Source organism: Saimiri boliviensis, chromosome 19 (assembly GCF_048565385.1).
Source record: "Saimiri boliviensis isolate mSaiBol1 chromosome 19, mSaiBol1.pri, whole genome shotgun sequence".
NCBI lineage: Eukaryota > Metazoa > Chordata > Mammalia > Primates > Cebidae > Saimiri > Saimiri boliviensis.
In genome coordinates, this window is record NC_133467.1 from 36,418,363 (window position 1) to 36,430,778 (window position 12,416).

Sequence of the window (12,416 nt, forward strand, 5' to 3'; positions counted from 1 at the left end):
AGGATAATACTCATCCTCTCCAGGATCTATTGCCACTTCCCCTCCTGGCAATAAAACAAATAACAAGGATTGAATTCTAGCAAAGACCCAAAGAGAATGTCTGGCCTACTAAGAGAAGGGAGGAAATACATGGTAAAGGAACTTCAGGATCTGGCTAATATATACCTGCAGACTTGGGTAGAGACTCATGGAACTGGATACGGAGAATGTTGGATCAAAAGAGGTGGAACATAATGTTAGATATGGAAGAATTTATCGATATGGGAGCACTCGACTGTGACATAGAATTCAATATCCTGGTGTGACCACCCAGTGGGTTCACCTTGCCCACTGCCTAGACAGAGATGATTTATCAAGGCAGGGGAATTGCAATAGAGAGAGTAATTCACACAGAGCTGGCTGTGCAGGAGACCAGAGTTTTATTATTATTCAAGTCAGTCTCCCCTAACATTAGGGAATCAGAGTTTGTTTGTTTGTTTTGTTTTGTTTTCTGAGATGGAATCTTGCTCTGTCACCCAGGCTGGATTGCAGTGGTGCGATCTGGACTCACTGCAACCTCCAACTCCCGGGTTCAAGCGATTCTGCTGCCTCAGCCTCCCAAGTAGCTGAGCTTACAGGCGCCCACCACCACGCCCATCTAATTCTTGTATTTTTAGCAGAAACAGGGTTTCACCATGTTGGATCAGGCTGGTCTCAATCTCCTGGCCTCAGGTGATTCACCCACCTCGGCCTCCCAGAGTGCTGGGATTATAGGCATGAGCCACCGGGCCCAGCGGGGGATCAGAGTTTTTAAAGGCATCTTAGTGAGTCAGGGAAAGTCAGTGAGCTAGGAGTGCTGATTGAACAGGTCAGAGATGAAATCATAGGGAGTTAAAGCTATCTATGTTCTTGTGCTGAGTCAGTTCCTGGGTGGGGGCCACAAGATCAGATGAACCAGTTAGTGGATCCAGGTGATGCCAGCTGATCCATCAAGCGCAGGGTCTGCAAAATCTCTCAAGCACTGATTTTAGGAGCAGTTTAGAGAGAGTCAGAATCTTGGAGGCTCCAGCTGCATGATTCCTAAACCACAATGTCTAATCTTTTTTTTTTTTTTCTTTTTGGGAGTCTTGCTCTGTTCCCCAGGCTGGAGTGCAGTGGGGCAATCTCAGCTCACTGCAACCTTTGCCTCCTGGGTTCAAGCGATTCTCCTGCCTCAGCTCCTGTAAAAATTGGTTAGATCATGGCAGATGGCAGCAGTGTGCCATAAACTTAACCAAACAGCAACCCCAATTGTCGTTGCTGTGTCCCACGTGGTCACTTTGTAAAACAGTTTAATATAGCCTCTGGGTGTTGATGTGTAGCCATTAATTTGGTTGGTGAATGTTATTTTCCATCCCAAATGGATCAGAAAGGAGAGTCAGAAGCAGGATCATTTACATCCACATGGGAAATTTACTGATGGGCTTGTCCCAAGAGTATGGGTGGGGTTTTTTCTGTGTTTGGTTTTGTTTTGATTTGTTTTGTGACAGAGTCTCGCTCTGTCACCCAGCCTGGAGTGCAGTGGTGCAATCTCGACTTACTGCATACTCTGCTTCCTGGGTTCAAGCAATTCTCCTACCTCAGCTTCCCAAGTAGGTGGGATAACCGGTGCATGCCACCATGCATGGCTAATTTTTGTATTTTTAGAGAGATAGGGTTTAGCCATGTTGGCCAGGCTGGTCCCAAACTCCTGACCTCAAGTGTTCCGCCCTCACTCTTGTTGCCCAGGCTGGAGTGCAATGACATTATCACAGCTCACTGTAACCTCTGCCTCCCAGGTTCGAGCAATTCTCCTGCCTTAGCCTCCCAAGTTGCTAGGATTACAGGTGTACGCCACCACGTCCAGCTAATTTTGTATTTTTAGTAAAGACAAGGTTTCACCATATTTGTCAGGCTGGTCTTGAACTCCTAACCTTGAATTATCCTCTTGCCTTGGCCTTCCAAAGGGCTGGGATTACAAACATGAGCCACCATGCCCGGACCCAGGATTATGTAAACTCTCTGGCCCTCTGTCATAATATACTCTGAAGGTATCTTGTCTATATGAATATCCTGAAGAACATATTCATTCCAAAGTAAGCTTCAAAGCAAGTGGCCCAGTCAACTATATATATGACATTACACTAATCACACCAGAAGAGCAAGAAGTATATTGGAGGCCTTGGGAAGATACATGTACTCAGAGAGTGGGAAATAAAACCCCACAAAGATTCAGAAAATTGCTACATTGGTAAAATTTTTAGAGGTCCAGTGGTCTGAGACATGCTGGGATATCTATTCAAAGTCAAGGTCAGATATTGCATCTCATGCCTCCTACCACTAAGAAAAAAAGAAATGCGATACCAATCTTCTTAGGACTCTGGAGCAATATTTCACACTTAGGAACACACCCCTGACGAATTTACTAGCTGACACTGAAGGACGTCAACTTTGAGTGGGACCAAAAGCAGAAAGGCCTCTGCAGCCTTGTGACCTAGCAGAACCTAACAGACTGGAAGATCTGTGGTTGGACAACATGTTGGTTTGGGTTTGGCAAGCCTTCACAGGAGACTCAGAATGTAGGTCCCTAAAGCTCTGGAGCGAATCCACGCCATCTGCAGCAGGAAAATACCCACCATTTAAAAAGCAGCTCTTGAAATGCTACTGGGCTCTGGTAAAGATGCAACATCTGACTATAGGACATCAAGTGACCAGGTGGCCAGGACTGACCATCAGAAGCTGGGCTCTGTCAGATCCTCCACGCCATTAGGAAGAGTGGGCCCAGCAAAAACATACTGTGGTGACAGAGCGAGACCCTGTCTCAAAAAAACAAAACAACAACAATACATTCTAAGATCGGAGTGGCATCGTCGGTATTGGGCATAAGCAGGGTCAGAGGGCAAAGTAAGCGTCAAAGCAAGTAGCCCAGACTCCCAGGTCACTCAGATGTTGTACTGACATCTCTCCCTCAGCTCACACCGATGGCCCTGTCGGGGATCCTTATGACTCGCTGACAGGGAAGGCAGAAGCCCAAGCTTCACTCACAGATGGATTGGCAAGGTAAATGGGGAAAAGCCGAAAAGAGAATGCTGCTGCATTGCAGTCCCTCTCAGAAGCAGCTCTGGAACACAGTGGTGGGGGAAATTATCCCAGGGACAAAGATTTGGACAGTATACCTGGTCATCCACTTTGTGTGGAAAGAGAAGTAGCCCTACATGAGAATATTCACTTGGGCAGAATATTCACAAAGTCATAATCAGTGGCAAATGCCCTGGTTGGTTGGTTAGGGGCTTGAGAAGAAAGAGTGAAAGAACAAGGATGAAAAGGTCTAAGAGCCAGGGCCTGGTGGTGCGTGCCTGTGGTCTAGCTCGGGAGGCTGAGATGAGAGGATTGCTTGAGCCCAGAAGTTCAAGGCTGCAGTGAGCTATGATTGCACCCTTGCACTCCAGCCTGGGCAATAGAGTGAGACTCTGTAACTGTGGGAGTGGTCTTGAAGTGTAAGGATATTTGTACAACATGAATTTTTTTTTTTTTTTTTTTTTTTTTTTGAGACAGAGTTTCGCTCTTGTTACCCAGGCTGGAGTGCAATGGAGCGATCTCGGCTCACCGCAACCTCTGCCTCCTGGGTTCAGGCAATTCTCCAGCCTCAGCCTCTTGAGTAGCTGGGATTACAGGCACGTGCCACCATGCCCAGCTAATTTTTTGTATTTTTAGTAGAGACAGGGTTTCACCATGTTGACCAGGATGGTCTCCATCTCTCGACCTCGTGATCCACCCGCCTTGGCCTCCCAAAGTGCTGGGATTACAGGCTTGAGCCACCTCGCCCGGCCCGATTTTTTGTTTTTGAGACAAAGCCTCACTCTGTCGCTCAGGCTGGAGTGCAGTGGCATGATCTCAGCTCACTGCAGCCTCCGCTTCCCAGATTTAAGCGATTCTCCCGCCTCAACCTCCTGAGTGGCTGGGATTACAGACGCTTGTCACCATGCCCAGCTCATTTTTGTATTTTTAGTAGAGACGGTGTTTCACCATGTTTGTCAGGCTGGTCTCAAACTCCTGATCTCATGATCCACCCACCTCGGCCTCCAAAGTGCTGGGATTACAGGCGTGAGCCACGGTGCCCAGCCTGTACAACATGTTAATGCCCACCAGAGCGCATTCATTACAAAGGAGGCATTGAACAGACAGGTAGACAGAATGATTTACCATTGTCATCAGCCACCCCAGATCTGAACAATGGATACAATGAATGGAGTAACTGGTTGTAGGGATGGAGGTGATGGGCCCAATAGCATTAGCTCTGTGATGGTTAATTTCAGGTGTCAACTTGACTGGATTGAGGGACACCTCTATGGCTGGGGAAGCCTTGTTTCTGGGTGTGTCTGTGGGTGTGTTTCCAGGGGAGACTGACGAGTCAGTGGACTGGGCTTAAAAATCCTCTCTCTCGCGGTGAGCCGAGATCGCGCCATTGCACTCCAGCCTGGGTAACGAGAGTGAAACTCCGTCTCAAAAAAAAAAAAAAAAAAAAAAAAATCTCTCTCTCTCTCTCTCTCTCCTCTCTCTTTCTTTCCCCCTCCCTCCCTCCCTCCCTCTCTCCCTCTCTCCCTCTCTCCCTCTCTCCATTATACCGTATTGGTTCTGTCTCTCTGGAGAACCCTGACTAATACAAACTCCTACTCACCAAGGCTGAAATAGCTACTGCTGCTGCCAGTGTTCAATCTGTCATTAATAAATGCCAGTGCTAAGCCCCATATGGCTCCATCCCATAAGGAGAACGAGCAGCCATCCAGGGACAAGTTGATGACACTAGACTCCACCACCCTTGGCTGAAATTGGCACATATTCTGAGTATAGGTTTGCCTTTCCTGCCTGTAGGGTCTGGCCGTAACTAGTCCCACTCTCCAAGGACTTAGAGTGTTTGATCCATCAACATGAAGTCTGGCTGGGTACAGCGGTTCACATCTGTAATCCCAACTTTGGGAGGCTGGAGGGGGTGGATCACTTGAGGTCGGGAGTTTGAGAACAGCATGGCCAATATGGTGAAACCCCATCTCTACTAAAAATCAAAAAAATTAGCCAGGGTGGTGATGCAGACCTGTAATCCCAGCTACTTGGGAGGCTGAGGCAGGAGAATTTCTTGAACCTGGGAGGCGGAGGTTGCAGTGAGCTGAGATCACACCAATGTACTCCAGCCTGGGTGACAGAGTGAGACTCCATTTAAAAAAAAAAAAAATGAAGTCTAAATTACATTACTCTGTAAGATCAATATTACAGCAATGGGGGTGTGGCAGTGGGCATGTGACAAAAGGATCTACTGACCTTTTTTTTTTTTTTTTTTTTTTTGGAGTCCCCCTCTGCTGCCCAGGCTAGTGTGCAGTGGCACAATCTCAGTTGACTGCAACCTCCACCTCCCAGGTTCAAGTGATTCTCTTGCCTTAGCCTCTCAATTAGCTGGGATTACAGACGTGTACCACCATACCAGGCTAATTTTTGTATTTTTAGTAGAGACAGGGTTTCACTATGTTGGCCAGGCTGGTCTTGAACTCCTGAACTCCAAGGTGATCTGCCCACCTCGGCCCCCACAAAGTGCTGGGATTACAGGCATGAACCACTGTAAACCAAAGTTCTGGGATTACAGGCATGACACAACTAAGTTTTTTTTTTTTTTTTTTTTGCACTAGAGTCTCACTGTCACCAGCCTGGAGTGCAGTGGCACAATCTCAGCTCACTGCAACCTCCACCTCCTGGGTTCAAGTGATTCTCCTGCCTCAGCCTCCCGAGAAGGGGGGACAACAGGCTCACACCACCATACCCAGCTAATTTTTGTATTTTTAGTAGAGACTGGATTTTACCATGGTTGGCCAGGGTGGTCTTGAACTCCTGAACTCAAGTGATCTGCCTGCCTCGGCCTCCCAAAGTGTTGGGATTACAGGCATGAGCCACTATGCCCAGCCTTGTTTTTTTTTTTTTTTTTTTTAATTAGAGACAGAATCTTGCTCTGTCACCCAGGCTGGACTGCAGTGGCATGATCATAGCTCACTGCAACCTCAATCTCCTGGGCTCAAACAATCCTCCTGCCTCAGTCTCTTCAAGTGCCAGGATTACAGGCATGAGCCTCCATGTCTGGCCAGGAAGAATACTTTGGCATTCAGGTCGTCCACTGGAATGCCTCTTGGTGCTACCGTGATCAATTCTAACAGTAAATAGAAAAGTATAGCAGCCACATGGTAACCAAAGGCACTCTCAGGAGTGAGGGTCTGTCTGTGTCATCCCACTACCCAGCTGTCTAGACCAGCAGCAGTGCTAGCCAAAGTGAGGAGAATCTGGAATTAGTGGTACAGGAAGGACTAATGAGAAGTTCTTATCAAAACCAGTTGTATCAGAGTAAAAAGGCTATATACTTTTCCACAAATCCTTCTCTCAAAGTTCCCCCAAGAAATGAAACCGCCGGGTGCGGTGGCTCAAGCCTGTAATCCCAGCACTTTGGGAGGCCGAGGCTGGTGGATCACGAGGTCGAGAGATCGAGACCATCCTGGTCAACATGGTGAAATCCCGTCTCTACTAAAAGTGCAAAAAATTAGCTGGGCATGGTGGCACGTGCCTGTAATCCCAGCTACTCAGGAGGCTGAGGCAGGAGAATTGCCTGAGCCCAGGAGGCAGAGGTTGCGGTGAGCCGAGATTGCGCCATTGCACTCCAGCCTGGGTAACAAGGGCGAAACTCCGTCTCAAAAAAAAAAAAAAAGAAAAGAAAAATGAAACCAATCAGAATGCTATCAGTGCTTTTCCCCAACAGGCAAACTAACTAGAAGAAGAATAGATCTGAGCAGTGCAAGTGGTAAACTGCAGAAAACACCAGTGCTTCCCCCCAGATCCCCTTTCTAGGATCATGAGCCTATTCCCCAGCTGCAAGGAATACCAGCCGCTGATGGCCCACAGCTGCGTTCCTCACTGGACATTCCCATCAGCCCTAGGAAATTGTCTTGACCTTTCTCAGCAGGTTTCCTGTAGCCAATGGTTGGCTAATGCATCGACACAAAGTCATGGTCCCTTTGCCTTCATTTGGGACGGCTCTGAAAAATTATCTCCATTCCAGAACTGCCTGTAAAATCTGAGGATCAGTTAGGGTTCCCTTGCAAACGCACTGTATGTCAGCTACTCCCTCTGCTCAATTCTGCCTTCTTAGTCTTTGTGTTGTTGTTGTCGGGTGTTTTTGTTGTTTGTTTTTGTTTTTGTTTTTGTTTTTGTTTTTTTGAGATGGAGTCTTGTTCTGTAGCCCAGGCTCGAGTGCAATGGCGCCATCTCGGCTCACTGCAACCTCCTCCTCCTGGGTCCTGGTTGCAATTCTCCTGCCTCAGCCTCTTGAGTAGCTGGGATTACAGGTGCCCACCACCACACCAAACTATTTTTTATGTTTTTAGTAGAGATGGGATTTCACCAGGTTAGCCACGCTGGTCTCGAACTCCTGACCTCAGGTGAGCCACCCACCTTGGCCTCCCAAAGTGCTGGGATTACAGGAGTGAGCCACTACACCCACCTGTTTGATTCTTTTTTGTATCTTCTATTTTTCTATTAAGATTCCATATTTATTAAAAAAAAAAGATTCCATATTTTTTAATTGTTAATTTTTTTTTTCTTTTTTTTTTGAGACGGAGGTTCACTCTTGTTACCCAGGCTGGAGTGCAATGGCGGGATCTCGGCTCACTGCAACCTCCGCCTCCTGGGTTCAGACAATTCTCCTGCCTCAGCCTCCTGAGTAGCTGGGATTACAGGCACGCGCCACCATGCCCAGCTAATTTTTTTTGTATTTTTAGTAGAGACGGGGTTTCACCACGTTGACCAGGATGGTCTCGATCTCTTGACCTTGTGATCCACCCGCCTCGGCCTCCCAAAGTGCTGGGATTACAGGCTTGAGCCACCGCGCCCGGCCTTGTTAAATATTTTTATTTAATCACTTGAACATGTTTATAATATGTGCTTTAAAATCTTTGTCTGCCAAATTCAACTTCTGGGCCTACTCAGAGTCAGTTTTTATTGACTTTTAAAATCAGGATATGGGTTACTATTTTTTTTTTTTTGAGACGGAGTTTCACTCTTGTTACCCAGGCTGGAGTGCAATGGCACGATCTCGGCTCACCGCAACCTCCGCCTCCTGGTTCAGGCAATTCTCCTGCCTCAGCCTCCTGAGTAGCTGGGATTACAGGCACACTCCACCACGCCCAGCTAATGTTTTGTATTTTTAGTAGAGACAGGGTTTCACCATGTTGACCAGGATGGTCTCGATCTCTTGACCTCATGATCCACCCGCCTCAGCCTCCCAAAGTGCTGGGATTACAGGCTTGAGCCACCGCGCCCGGCAGGGTTACTATTTTTTATGTTTCTTTGCATGTCTTATAATTTTTTGTTGAAAACTGGTCATTTTATCCTCCTCTTTCTCACCTAAAAACTTGTCATTGGCTGGGTGTGGTGGCTCACGCCTGTAATCCAAGCACTTTGGAGGCCAAGGCGGGCAGATCACCTGAGGTGGGGAGTTCAAGACCAGCCTGAAAACCCCATCTTAAAAAACAAACAAACAAAACAAAACAAAACTTGTCATTTTAGGTAACAGAATAATAGAATAGACTGTAATACTCTGGATTGTGTTGTATTTTTCTGAATGGTGCTGGTGCTGCTGATGCTGATGGTGTGTGTGTGTGTGTGTGTGTGTGTGTGTGTGTGTGGATGTGGGGTGTGTGGGTGTGTGTGTGGTGTGTGTGAGGGGGATATGGGGTGCGTGTGTGTGTGTGGGGGGGGGGTGTGTGTGGGTGTGGGGTGTGTATGAGGGGGATGGGGGTGTGTGTCTTTGTGGGGGTGTGGGGTGTGTGTGTGGGTGTGGGTGCAGTGTATGTGCATGAGGGGGATGTGGAGGGTGTGTGTATGTGTAATTTGGAGTTAAACTGCAGTGTAGAGTCTATCATTCCACAGTGTGCAGCTGCTATTGTGTCTGCTCAATTTTTTTTTTTTTTTTTTTGAGACGGAGTTTCACTCTTGTTACCCAGGCTGGAGTGCAATGGCGCAATCTCAGCTCACCGCAACCTCCGCCTCCTGGGTTCAAGCAATTCTCCTGCCTCAGCCTCCCGAGTAGCTAGGACTACAGGCATGAGCCACCATGCCCAGCTAATTTTTGTATTTTTGGTAGAGACGGGGTTTCACCATGTTGACCAGAATGGTCTCGATTTCTTGACCTCGTGATCCACCCACCTAGGCCTCTCAAAGTGCTGGGATTACAGGCGTGAGCCACCACGCCTGGCCTGTGTCTGCTCAATTTTTTATTCTTGTTTTTAAAATTTTCCCTCAGGGGTCATGCATGGTGGCTCACACCTGTAATCCCAGCACTTTTGGGAGGCCAAGGTGGCTTAAGCTCAGGAGTTTAAGACCAGCCTGGGAAACATACCAAGATCCCATCTCTACTAAAAAATACAAAAACTTGGCCGGGCGCGGTGGCTCAAGCCTGTAATCCCAGCACTTTGGGAGGCCGAGGCGGGTGGATCACGAGGTCGAGAGATCGAGACCATCCTGGTCAACATGGTGAAACCCCGTGTCTATTAAAAATACAAAAAATTAGCTGGGCATGGTGGCACGTGCCTGTAATCCCAGCTACTCAGGAGGCTGAGGCAGGAGAATTGCCTGAACCCAGGAGGCGGAGGTTGCGGTGAGCCGAGATCGCGCCATTGCACTCCAGCCTGGGTAACAAGAGCGAAACTCCGTCTCAAAAAAAAAAAAAAAAATACAAAAACTTAGCAGGTTGTGGTGGTATGTGCCTGTGGTCCCATCTACTCAGGAGGCTGAAGTGGGAAGACTGCTGGAGCCCAGGAGGCAGAGGTTGCAGTGAGCCAAGATCATGCCAATATACTCCAGCCTGGGTGCAGAGTGAGATCCTACCTCAAATAATAATAATAATAATACGTTTTTCCAGCCAGGAGCAGTGGCTCATGCCTGTAATCCCAGCACTTTGAGACGCTGAGGCGGGTGAATGACCTGAGGTCAGGAGTTTGAGACCATCCTGGCTTACATGGCAAAACCCTGTCTCTACTAAAATACAAAAATTATCCAGGCGTGGTGGCACGCGCCTATACTCCCATCTACTGGGGAGACTTAGGCAGAGTATTGCTTGAACCTGGGAAGCAGAGGTTGCAGTGAGCTGAGATCAGGCCATTCCCATTGCACTTCAGCCTAGGCAACAGAGTGAGACTCTGTCTCCAAAAAAAAAAAAAAAAAAAAAAAAAAAAATAGAGAGAGGCAGAAGAATGGCTTGAACCCAGGATCCGGAGGTTGCAGTGAGCAGAGATTATGCCACTGCACTCCAGCCTGGGCAACAGAGAAAGACTCTGCCTCAAAAAAAAAAAAAATTCCTTCAGTTATCACCCCTATGATTACATAGCACAGTCTTCAGCCAATTATTAGAATAGGCATTTTGTTCAAATACCTCAAGCCCATATAGCAGGCGTCCCCAAACTACGGCCCGCAGGCCACATGCGGCCCCCTGAGGCCATTTATCCCGGCCCCCACCGCACTTCCAGAAGTGGCACCTCTTTCATTGGTGGTCAGTGAGAGGAGCACAGTATGTGGCGGCCCTCCAACGGTCTGAGGGACAGTGAACTGCCCCCCTGTGTAAAAAGTTTGGGGACACCTGCCATATAGCATCCATCTGCCAGTATATCTGTTTGTACAGATGGGGTCTTGCTTTGTTGCCCAGGCTGGTCTTGCACTGCTGTGCTCAAGCAATCCTCCCATCTTTCCCTCCCAAAGTGCTGGAATTACCAGCACGAGTCACAGTGCCCAGCCTTGTATTTTTTTTTTATTTTTTTATTTTTTATTTTTTATTTTATTTTATTTTTTTTTGAGACGGAGTTTCGCTCTTGTTACCCAGGCTGGAGTGCAATGGCACGATCTCGGCTCACCGCAACCTCCGCCTCCTGGGCTCAGGCAATTCTCCTGCCTCAGCCTCCTGAGTAGCTGGGATTACAGGCACGTGCCACCATGCCCAGCTAATTTTTTGCACTTTTAGTAGAGACGGGGTTTCACCATGTTGACCAGGATGGTCTCGATCTCTCGACCTCGTGATCCACCCGCCTCGGCCTCCCAAAGCTGGGATTACAGGCTTGAGCCACCGCGCCCGGCCCAGCCTTGTATTTTAAAAACAAATATTTATATATTTGTACATTTTTTCCCCAATTGGACCCAATTAATACCATATACAAACAAAACTGCCAGGTAGGTGTAAAAATCTAAATGTAAAATGCAAAACTATAAATCTGGCTACAATAAATCAACTTTGGTTCACCAGAAGATATAATAGAGAACTACAAGGCAAGCTTCATTACTATCATCTCCTATCCTTTGTTCTTGTGAGACACCTCTTTAGAGAAATCCCTGTCATAATTTAGTGGGATTTCCAGAGGAAGCAGAGGTAAATAAACATGTAAGATTTACCACTCTCTTAATATTTTTTATTTTATATTCGAGATAGTCTTGCTGTTACCCAGGCTGCAGTGCAGTAGTGCAATTTCGGCTCACTACAGCCTCTGCTCCTGGGTTCAAGCGATTCTCATACCTCAGCTTCCCTAGTAGCTGGGATTACAGGCATGTGCCACCATGGCTGGGTAATTTTTGTATTTTTAGTAGAGACAGCAGGTGATACGCCTGTCTCGGTCTCCCAAAGTCCTGGGAATACAGGCATGAGCCACTGCACCTTGCCTTTTTTTTTTTTTTTTTTGAGACAGTCTCACTCTGTTGCCCAGGCTGAGTGCCAGTGGCATGGTTGTGGTTCACTGCATCCCTGACCAACTGGGCTCAACATCTTCCTACCTCAGACTCCTGAGTAGCTGGGACTACAGAAAGGCACCATGCCCAGCTAATATATATATATATATATATTTCTGAGACAGAGTTAAGCTCTCGTTGCCCACGCTTGAGTGCAATGGCACAATCTCAGCTCACTGCAACCCCTGCCTCCTGGGTTCAAGCGATTCTCCTGCTCCAGCCTCCTGAGTAGCTGGGATTACAGGCACGTGCCACCATGCCCAGCTAATTTTTCTATTTTTAGTACAGACGTAGTTTCACCATGCTGGCCAGGCTGGTCTTGAATTCCTGACCTCAGGTGATCCACCTGTCTCAGCCTCCCAAAGTGCTGGGATTACAGGTGTGAGCCATCGTGCTCGGCCTCTTTTTCTTTTGTTTTTTTTTGTTTTTTTTGTTTTTTTCACTTCTTGCTTCAGAAAGAAAAATCATTTTCTAACTTATGCCTGATCCTTACGTATCACATCAGGTTTTAGATGGAGAATAAAAAATTAAGAAATAAGGAGAAGGTAGAGGACCAAGATAATTTGGGAAGTGTTGGATGGTTCTAGAAACTGAAATAGCCTTGACAAAACCAAGACAAAGAA